At 42.9% G+C, this 11,220-nt stretch overlaps 1 long non-coding RNA gene across 1 annotated transcript in view; it reads right to left on the reverse strand.

The window, feature by feature from the left end:
* Window positions 1–702: 702 nt before the first annotated feature.
* Window positions 703–11,220, reverse strand: part of LOC127001713 (uncharacterized) — an 81,900-nt gene continuing 71,382 nt past the window's right edge. Inside the window, exon 4 of the long non-coding RNA XR_007755409.1 lies at window positions 703–7,305. This is a non-coding gene — a long non-coding RNA (uncharacterized LOC127001713). The remainder of the gene's footprint in view (window positions 7,306–11,220) is intronic.

Below are 11,220 nucleotides of genomic sequence, written 5' to 3' on the forward strand. Positions count from 1 at the left end.
AATATTATAAATGGTGGTCTCTTACACATGTTGAAATGCAGAACTCAGTGTTTTTCTGTATACACACAGCCTGTCGATGCGTGTTGCATAATTCATAAACAAAGCGTTTTTTGTGGTTAATTCTTTCTTAAAGTTATTATGTTATGGTAATTTGGAAATAATAAACTGTGGTACTTCTGTTTGATCAATAAGTAGAATATATGAGTAAAGGCTGGTTTACACGGACGACAGTTTTGCCACGACATGCCACGACAAATGTCGTGACACAAGCTGGGCACGAGAAGGCCACGAGAAAAGTTGTCGCGCATCTATCGTGCTTGTTCGTGCCGTGCAGGTCGCGACGTGCGCTTTGCACACACGAAAACGAGCCACACGGGGGCACGGGCACGAGGGGCGTTTCAGGTGGCAGCTGGCTGCCGGTTCATCTTCTGCCACGACGGACGGGGGCACGGCAGGTGTCGTGCCGTTCGTGCAAGGGGTGTCGACAGGGCACGACTAAGAGGCTACGAGATTTAAATTTTTTTCGTTACACTTTCGTGACCAATTTTTGAGCATGTTCAAAAAAAAGCATGTTGTCGTTACAAGGCCGCGCGCGACAAGGCCGCGGGACGTCAGTCCAAAGTCACGACACACGACGGTACACACGGCAGTTGTATTTACACGGTGACACGAGGTGGCACGACGTTAATAATAAAAGGATGAGTGCATTGTCAAAGAGTTTGGTGTACCTTGCATACCTGCACATGTACATAAATGCACTTAACCATACACATATTTTATATTCACGCTGACCAATGTTTTTTCTGCACTAAAAAATACCTTGTAGTTCACCAATAATACTGATAAGTGGATGGTTGAAGATATTGTATTTTTCTGGTGAGATAAAAAAAAGTAGTACATGTCTACATATGAAGTTAATACGGTTTTCATAAGCTGGAAAATGTAGAGTTTTTCTATCATAATCATGTATATTGTGTGTTCTACTAAGGTTTAGCTGTAGGTATCATAAGTCCATCATGAGGATTTGAGTTGCAGATACATGTATAGCTATCACAAAATTAATGTTTGATGCCCTTAAAAGGCTCCAGGTAAGGCTGGCATATGGACTATCTATTCCTACTTATGCCTCCGTTTTTTTCTCTTTTCTTTAAGTAAAACATAGATAAAATAAATCACAAATAAGACTAATAACCATGTGGATACATATTAATACAACTAATTAAATAATCAAATAAAGGTAATGAGCGAGTCAGTCTTCACAAGGTCCCCCTTCAGCCCCATTTTCTTTTCATTAGTTTCGGCCGAAATAATTGAATTAATAAATGAACGAACCCGCCAATACAGCGCGACAACACTGGGTCCACGCAGCGCAACGATATACAAAGGGTTTTATGTAATTCTAGTTTCCTTTTTTTCTCTCGTGGAGTGAATGGAAGAATGACGGTGTAGACACTGTAGACTGTAGAGGATTGGGCGATGTGCGTTTAGTGTTGTGCGTTCTACATGAGCTTGTTTGAAAGATGAAGACAATGAAAAAAAACAACGAACAAAACAATACAAGAACTGCTGGTGTTGCTACTATTACGATAACTACCACTGGTACTATAGTCCGTTTCATTCCGTCTGTCCACTCGTGAACGTCGATGTGGCACCCGCGCATTGTTAATTAGTGACTGCGTGAAGATCAACTTTATATTTTCAGTGATATATACCTGAATGTTTGTGTATACAAAAAACTTTTTATATGAACCGCAAACATGCCGATTTGGATCAATAATATAATTTATCATACAAGCACACGAAAGAACAACTTGTATATCAAAAAGTATAGTCTGATCATACTCGAACGATTTATAGCCTTTCAGATACTCATTTCATCTCATTCAGGTACATAAAGTGATATCTGGCTCTGCAAGTGTCTATACATATGGAGTTTTTATGTGTTGCGTGTTAATACATGGATAATATTCGAAATAGCCTAGCATCACATTCAACAGTTAGCCTATTATTAACTATTTCATGTTATTTTGAATATTAATTGTTATTTACATGCAGTAAATGATTAAAGTACCCTTTATTTGCACTTGCAGAGCCAGATGTATTTTAATAAGCCTGAAGTGAGATGAATTATATGAATTTGAAAACCCATAGATCGTTCGAGCATGATATGAATATGTTGTTTGATACAAGGCTGTCTTTTCGTGTGCTTGTATGTTAGATTATCGATGCAAATGACTGGGTGTTTTTTTGTATACATAAACGTTCAAATATATTTTTAAAAAATAGCTTGAATGTCTATCACAACAGTTAATGTTCACGTATTCAAGAACTAGAAATGCGCAGGTGCCGCATCCATCAAAATTCCCGCTTTGTTGGTGGACAGATGAAATGAAACAGACTATACTACTACTACTACTACTACTAGCACTACTACTACTACTACTACTACTAGTTGTGCTACTAAAAAGATACCTCCACCCATGTTTATTTTCCCGACACATAATCATGGAGGGCTCCATAAATTGGAGGTCATTAGCCCCAATTCTGTTCGCTAATGACTTTGGCATCCATCCATATCGCTAATACGACTTAGCACTAAATCTATACATAACACCTTATCATCTATTGCGTCTAGATCCCCCTTTCCTTCCCTACTCATGTCGCTCCCTACCCATCCTAATGTCACTCTCTACCACTGTGGCCTCATAGTCCATATTGGAAATGTCGGTGGCTTTGGGGCCAGAGTATCTGGTGCCCCTGAGACATAGGATGGCCGACCTGAGCAGGGAGAACGAGAGGCGACACCTCATCCAGGTGACAACGTGGCTCCTTGGCTGATGCTTCTTTTCTGAGTTCCGCATCGGGCCCTGGGACCCATCCCGCCGGATGTGGTGAAGACTAGGGGAGTGATGGTGCCCTGATCCACATGCTGGATTCTTTCTCCGTATGCCCTTGTCTTCTCCTGCTCGTTCTTGTGGTGGGCGGCTTCCAGGGGCAGCTCACGGTAACAGGCAGCCATCGGGTCGAATATGCGTCCATGACTGCCTTCTGTCCGCGCACCCAGAATCCGCGTGCACTTACATCAACCCGTGCCTCATGTGAGGTATTGGCCGTTTTGTATCTAAGGTGCCGGCTCGGTAGTGACGTCTTGGCATACCTCCCCGAGCATGCTGGCAGTCAGATCCCTCACCTCATCGTGTCGGATACAATTAAAAACACACACTCAAACAATATTCAGTTAAAGAAGAGAAATACAATCCAGCACATTGATCCTAATAATAATAACTAAATAACAATCCACTCAAACCTATTGCCTCGACCTACATGAGGCGTTCATTATCCTTCACACGGGCCTCGGAGCGTTTAATGGCGTTCTCCACACTGGCTTTCGCTCGAGTTCATAAATTAAAACTCTTCCGCACTTTTATTACTTCCGCAGAGGAGCGTCGGTGTAGCAAATCCCCGACCAGTTTCACATTTTTCTTCTTACATTAGTATTTTTGAGGAAGCAAAATTAATACATCGAAGCGTATCAGAATTCGACGGTATTTGTTTATATTATCTTCTCCCCTTCTTCTTCTTCTCCTCTTCCTCTTCCTTCTTCTATTCTGCCTTTGTTTTCTAGTGTCGAGCATCTCATTCCTTCTACACTAATCTTCTTCCATTGCAACTTTTTTTTCTTCCTTCATCTCATCTTCCTTCAATTGACGTTTTTATCCTTTTCCTTTTACTCGTATATTGCCTTCCTTTCTCTCCTCCTCCTTCTCCTCCTCCTCCTCCTCCTTCTCTTAATCCTCCTTCTCCTACCATTGCTGTACATCATTCTGTTCGCTTCTTTTCTATTATTATTATTTTTTTCTGAACACAACTGATGGAGTACTTCATCTTTGCATATTCGGTGGCTTACTTTTTTTCGATGTTTCTGTTTTGTTTTGCCGGAATATTTCGCAACATCCATTCCCTTTTCATTTTTGTTGTGTATATTTTTTTTTGTCCGCGTGAATGGAAGGAAGTACAGAGAAAGGAACAGCAACAATGATAGTGACAAACGCACCCACGTACTGTACTGTATTTTTTCTTATTGTCAGTACGCAGAAAAAAAAAAAACCTGCCAAATTTCTGTCTGATGGCTGCAGTTTCGCTCGATTTTCATTTCGTTTTTGGCTGCAATTTAGAAACGCAGCGGCAAAAATAATGACGGCAATGAAGATGAAACTTATTCGTTCAGTCGGTGCATATTTTTTTTTCTGGCATTGGAATTAATTAATGCGTCACAAAATATCGTACTTGATTTTTCTGGCCATATCACAGTCTTTAGGTAATTTCATAACCGATTGCAGATTAGAAGTAGTAGTAGTGAAGCTAAAGATAATAATAATAATGACAATAATAACTAGAAATAAGAAAAAAATAACAAGAAAATAGATGCTTTTAATAATAACCCGATAAGAGAAAACCATAACAGCTGAACACCGCCAAACAACCATCCCGCGTCCCCAGCCTCGGCCCGCCACGGAGGCTTTGCAAAATGAGCGGGAATAAAAAAAAGTTTAAAGTCAGTCTCAAATCGGCAGTAAGTCAAGATAAGAGACTGAAATGTTAATGAGAGAAGATAGAGATAGGGGAGGACAGGGGGCGAGGCGAAGAGATAAGGAGGACTTGAAGGAGGAGGAGGAGGAGGAGGAGGAGGAGGAGGAGGAGGCGATAATGAGGGGATAGAAAAATACATGCACCCAAAGTCTTGAGCTGAGATAAGTGAGAAAGCGAGAACGAGGAGAAAAAGATACGGTAATGAAGGAGGGGCGAATTAATTAGAATAAGACGCGCGACTTTTGATAATGAGAAAAAAAATAGGGAAAGAAAATAATGCAAGGAGAAAGGAAAACTGAAAGCGATAAAATTGAAAGAGAAATGAAAATAAGGACGACTAAGATATAAACTAAACATGAAGAAGAAGAAGGAGAGAGAGAGAGAGAGAGAGAGAGAGAACTAATCGCAGGAGACTTCACTTAACAATCTTTTATAGGTTCATTGGACAAAGTTTAGAGAGCAGACTGGGTTCGAATGAAAGATAGATAGACAGACACAACGACAGATAAAGAAACAGACAGACAGACAGACAGACACAAAGACAGATTAAGACACAGACAGACAGACAGACACAAAGACAGATTAAGACACAGACAGACAGACAGACAGACACGAACACAGATTAAGACACAGACAAACAGACAGACAGACAGGCAGACAGACACACAGGAAGATGGACAGACAGAGAAACAGGAAGACAGACAGAGGGCAGTGAAGAATAAGACAGACACCCGTCCACCCAATCACAAATTTTTGAACTAAGAACTCACATCCTTTTATTTATTCGTTGTTTATTTATTTATTTATTCATCCATTTTACTTTATTTTATTTTATTTATTTATTCATTTATCTATTTGTTTATTTTATTTTTATTTTCATTTTTTTATCATTTTATTTATTTATTTATTATTATCATTATTATCTTTTTTGAGTGTATGTTCTGTCCTTGCCAATGAATTTTCAAGCAGCGAAACAAGTGCGTTATGCGAGAACATGAGGAGGGAGAGGAACAAAGAAGAACACGTTATCCATATACAGCATCTCGTATTCCCTCTTTTGTTATTTTCTTCATCATTTTTATCGTCATCACCATCATCATCGCTTTCTTCTTCTCATTTTTATTCCTATTTTTCATATTTTTGTTCCTTTTCTTCTAACCCTTTATCTCCCTCATTGGCACACTATAATCTTTTTACTTTTTTCTTCTTCTTCGTATCATTATAATTAATTGTATCCTGCTTCTTCCCGTTCTTTTTATTATTGCTTCTTCACGCTCCTCCTCCTCCTCTTTCCTTCCTTGATTCTCTTTTTCCTCCTTTTTTTTCCAACTCCTCCTCTTTCTCATTAGCACGATCCTCCTACTTTTATAATATTCTTTATTCTTTTTATTATCTCCTATCCCCTTCCTCCTTGTTTTCCTCTTCCTCCGCTTTAATATCACCATCCTCCGGCGTTTACTTACCTCGTCGTTCTGTCTAAGCAGGAGAATAAAGACGGATGGCAAAATCAGACGCAACACAACACAACAACACAAAACAGCCTCTCCATTACCCTCACCTCCTCCTCCTCCTCCCCTCACGCGCCACAGCTTCATTACCCTCTCTTATTCTTCCAAACATTGTCTAAGCTTTACTGCCACACCCATTCCCTTCGTCGCTAATGAAATAGGTGGCAAGGGAACGCTTCTTTCTATCCCGAACAATGCCAAGCGGTGACTTAAGTAATTCCTGTAATGTTGGCGGGGGCGGTAGCGGTGCGAGGAAACGCAGAAGTAAGGCCGAAAGAAATTTTATTCATATGACAATGTACGGCGAACTTTTCTTGTGGTGGCAACGTTTTTATTTCAAGTATATAATGCTCACGTTCTATTCAAAAGCCCCTTGACAGATTTGCGCCCTCTGGTGTTTCGTTTATTATTTGTTGAGACGCTGCGACTCATTTTTTTAGCATATCACTTCATGAACTTTTGCAGATCACCGTCATACGATTTCCCTGCAGTACACAAACCACAAACTTCATTTCTACGGGCACGTTGCTGATTCTGAGGAGGAACACACTACACGAATGGTTGATTGGAAGGATTTTATGTAAGTGGATGAATTTATAACAAGACACAAAAGGGAACCGCGAACCTTGCCGTTTGAAGTTGGCAGCAGTGAACACGATGCGGAAAAAAGGCTACTCAATGGTCCCAAATTCTCACGGTTTCGGCTCTCGCAACAAATAAAGGCCACAAAGGAGATTAGTCGGGCTCTCATAAGATTTTTTTTTTCAGTTCTTGCTTCAGAATCATAATTATTTATCACTAGGCCTATAAAACTATCCATGTAAATACCCACCACGTCTACAAAAGCCTTAACATATGGGAGTTTGTTGGACCCAAATGTTTGAGAATATGGACCCTGGACTCTTTATGCGTGATTCCCTAGATGCATCACTAGAGGAAATATCTTAATAATACTCAAGTTGATAAAAAGTAAAGCGTTGTGTGGAGATTACAACAACAAAAAAAAAACATTACTCATCTGTTAGATTGAAGATGCTTTGATTTCAGCACAAACGATGATGTTTCGGTCCTCATGAAACGACTTGTAAAGAATTCGTTTCCCCAGTAAAGGCTTTGAGTCCTTTTGTTTCCGGCGCATCAAAGAGGTGGAATTCCCTCCCTGTCGGTACGTTCGACGGCGCGTCCTCACACAGCCACGGCCAGCGGGCTCCGGGAAGAAAGAAAGACTTGCGTTAATGAATATTATGCTTTAGTTCCCTGTGAGATCAACACACACACACACACACACACACACACACACACACACACAGACCCCCCCCCCAACCATCCACCACACACACAAGCAGTGGCTGATTAACAATTTCCTCTCCAATACTCTTCTTTTATCAATCAAGATCAGTTATTTTAGCAGTCCGGAAGAAAGACCATTTAGCGTTTCTCGGTCATCCCCTTCCCCAATCAGCTTCTCTGCATCCTCTCTTTCTCGGTTTCAATTTCATTTTCTTCTTCCCTCTCAGACACTTCTTAGAATATTACCGCAGCAACTAAATTGGCTGTTACTCCAGGGATTTTCTTACTCTTTAACATTCAAGGACAGCAGGGAAGAGGAGGAAGAGGAAGAGGAAGAGGAGGAGGAGGAGGAGGAGAGGAAATGGAAGAACCCCTTTAAGAACACTAGAAGAGGATTATTATTTCAAGGTCAAAAGGGGAGGCGGAAGGAAGGGAAAAAGAGAGGAGAAAGAAAAGAAGACAGAAATAGGGGGGAGGAGGAGGAGGAGAAGAAGAAGAAGAAGAAGAAGAAGAAGAAGAAGAAGAAGAAGAAGAAGAAGAAGAAGAAGAAGAAGAAGAAGAAGAAGAAGAAGAAGAAGAAGAAGAAGAAGAAGAAGAAGAAGGAGGAGGAGGAGGAGGAGGAGGAGGATAATGGAGAAGAGGTGGAGGAGGAGAAGAAAGATGAGGAGAAGGAAAAGAAGGAAGATTTCAATAGTATATAAGGAGACCGGAATGGGGATGGAAGAAGCAAGAAGAGGAGAAGGAGGAGGAGGTGGAGTAGGAAGGGTTCGTGTCAGCCACAAAGGATCACAGAGTCACCATTATGTTAAGGAAGACACGAGCGGCCATTATGCAAAGAGGGCAACCACACGGCGGCTTCATTCCCAATTAATGCCTGGAAAAATGTATTAGGCCTACACTCATTTCCTTCTCTTCCTTCTTCTATTGTTCTTCTTCTCCCTCCTCCTCCTCCTCCTCCTCCTTCTCCTCGGGTCCAGAAATAGCAACCACACATACTACATGGGTGGCGAACCACTACAAGCAGTACAGGAGGAGAGAGACCTCGGGGTGACTATCAGTTGTGATCTGAAACCCACAAATCACTGCAAGTCCGCCTGTAAGAAAGCCAACACTATGCTCGGGTTCATAGCGAGGAACTTCGAATACAAGATGCCGGGAGTTATGTTATCCTTATATAACTCGCTGGTAAGACCCCACCTGGAATACGCCGTGCAGTTCTAGTCTGATAATTACAAAAAAGTCATTGAATTACTCGAGAGAGTACAGTGACACGCTACGAAAATTATACCATCACTGAGAATGCAGCCATTCGAGACGACTGCGGGGAGACATGATATAAGTCTTCAAGTACCTGAACAAGTTCAGCAATGTTGATTACTCCAAACTCTTCACGCTACAAACTAACCCGCGAACGAGAAACAACGGTAAAGCAATTCAAGCCAAGCGATGCTTTACGGATATCGGCAGGAGATATTTTTCGAACTGAGTCGTCCGCCACAGGAACAGCCTTCCTGCTGGAGTGGTTAGTGCGGAACAATAACAATCAACTCCTTTAAAAATCGCATTGACCGTCACACTTTGTTGCTTCGGGAGTGAACTAAACGCACCCACGAGTGCGCACAGAAGTGCTTCAATCCTTCCCGCAAACCACTCCTGTGGCTGACGGATTGATTAAATCACTGACAGCAGGCTGCCTCGCTGAGCCAATAGGCTCTCTGCTGCCTGCTCGTCCATATTTTCATGTTTCCTCTTCCTCCTCCAACTCCTCCTCCTTCTTCTCCTTCTTCTCCTCCCATTAATTCTCCTCTTAATTCTACCCCTCCTCTTCCTCCTCCTACTTCCGCTTCTCTTGGTCTTGCAAAAATGATAATTCTTATTCTATTTGATCTCACCTCCCTACACACACACACACACACACACACACACACACACACACACACAGACCTATATTTATTCGTAAAAAAAAAGCTCAGTCAACTTGATTTCTTACGTACGTATGTCCATGTAGGAAATAAAAAAAACGTACACGATGACGTACACGCAGTCTTTTGTCCCCTTGAAATGCACGCACACACACACACACACACACACACACACACACACACACACACACACACACACACACACACACACACACACACACACACACAGACATGCTTACGGGACATTGTGTGGGCATGAAGGATGTTGTGTGTGTGTGTATATTTGTAAAGTGTGTGTACGTAAGGCAAACACGCGTTACTAAGACCGTGTGTGTGTGTGTGTGGTGGACAGGGGAAGGATTGGTAATGGGACTGGTGGATAGGGGAATGGTTGGTAATGGGACTGGTGGATAGGGGAAGGGTTGGTAATGGGACTGGTGGATAGGGGAAGGATTGGTAATGGGACTGGTGGATAGCGGAAGGGTTGGTAATGGGACTGGTGGATAGGGGAAGGGTTGGTAATGGGACTGGTGGATAGGGGAAGGATTGGTAATGGGACTGGTGGATAAGGGAAGGGTTGGTAATGGGACTGGTGGATAGGGGAAGGATTGGTAATGGGACAGGTGGATAGGGGAAGGATTGGTAATGGGACTGGTGGATAGGGAAGGGTTGGTAATGGTACATGTGGTTAGGGTAAGTATTGGTAATGGTCCAGTGGATAGGGGAAGGGTTGGTAATGGGACTGGTGGGTAGGGGAAGGATTGGTAATTGGACTGGTGGATAGGGGAAGGATTGGTAATGGGACTGGTGGATAGGGGAAGGGTTGGTAATGGGACTGGTGGATAGGGGAAGTATTGGTATTGGGACTGGTGGATATGGGACGTGTTGGTAATGGGACAGGTGGATAGGTTAAGGATTGGTAATGGGACTGGTGGATAGGGAAGGGTTGGTAATGGGACTGGTGAATAGGGAAGGATTGGTAATGGGACAGGTGGATAGGAGAAGGATTGGTAATGGGACTGGTGGAAAGGGGAAGGGTTGGTAATGGGACTGGTGGATAGGGGAAGGGTTGGTAATGGGACTGGTGGATAGTGGAAGGATTGGTAATGTGACTGGTGGATAGGGGAAGTTTTGGTAATGGGACTGGTGGATAGGGGAAGGGTTGGTAATGGGACTGGTGGATAGCGGAAGGATTGGTAATGGGACTGGTGGATAGGGAAAGGGTTGGTAATGGGACTGGTGGATAGGGAAAGGATTGGTAATGGGACTGGTGGATAGGGGAAGGGTTGGTAATGGGACTGGTGGATAGGGGAAGGGTTGGTAATGTGTCTGGTGGATAGGGAAGGATTGGTAATGGGACTGGTGGATGGGGAAGGGTTGGTATTGGGACTGGTGGATGGGGAAGGTTTGGTAATGGGACTGGTGGATAGCGGAAGGATTGGTAATGGGACTGGTGGATAGGGAAGGGTTGGTAATGGGACTGGTGGATAGGGAAGGGTTGGTAATGGGACTGGTGGATAGGGAAGGGTTGGTAATGGGACTGGTGGATAGGGAAGGATTGGTAATGGGACTGGTGGATAGGGAAGGATTGGTAATGGGACAGGTGGATAGGGAAGGGTTGGAAATGGGACTGGTGTATAGGGGAAGGATTGGTAATGGGACAGGTGGATGGGGAAGGATTGGTAATGGGACTGGTGGATAGGGAAGGGTTGGTAATGGGAAGGTGGATAGGGAAGGATTGGTAATGGGACAGGTGGATAGGGAAGGGTTGGTAATGGGACAGGTGGATGGGGAAGGATTGGTAATGGGACTGGTGGATAGGGAAGGATTGGTAATGGGACTGGTGGATGGGGAAGGGTTGGTAATGGGACTGGTGGATAGGGAAGGATTAGTAATGGGACTGGTGGATA

This window comes from Eriocheir sinensis, chromosome 21 (assembly GCF_024679095.1).
Source record: "Eriocheir sinensis breed Jianghai 21 chromosome 21, ASM2467909v1, whole genome shotgun sequence".
NCBI lineage: Eukaryota > Metazoa > Arthropoda > Malacostraca > Decapoda > Varunidae > Eriocheir > Eriocheir sinensis.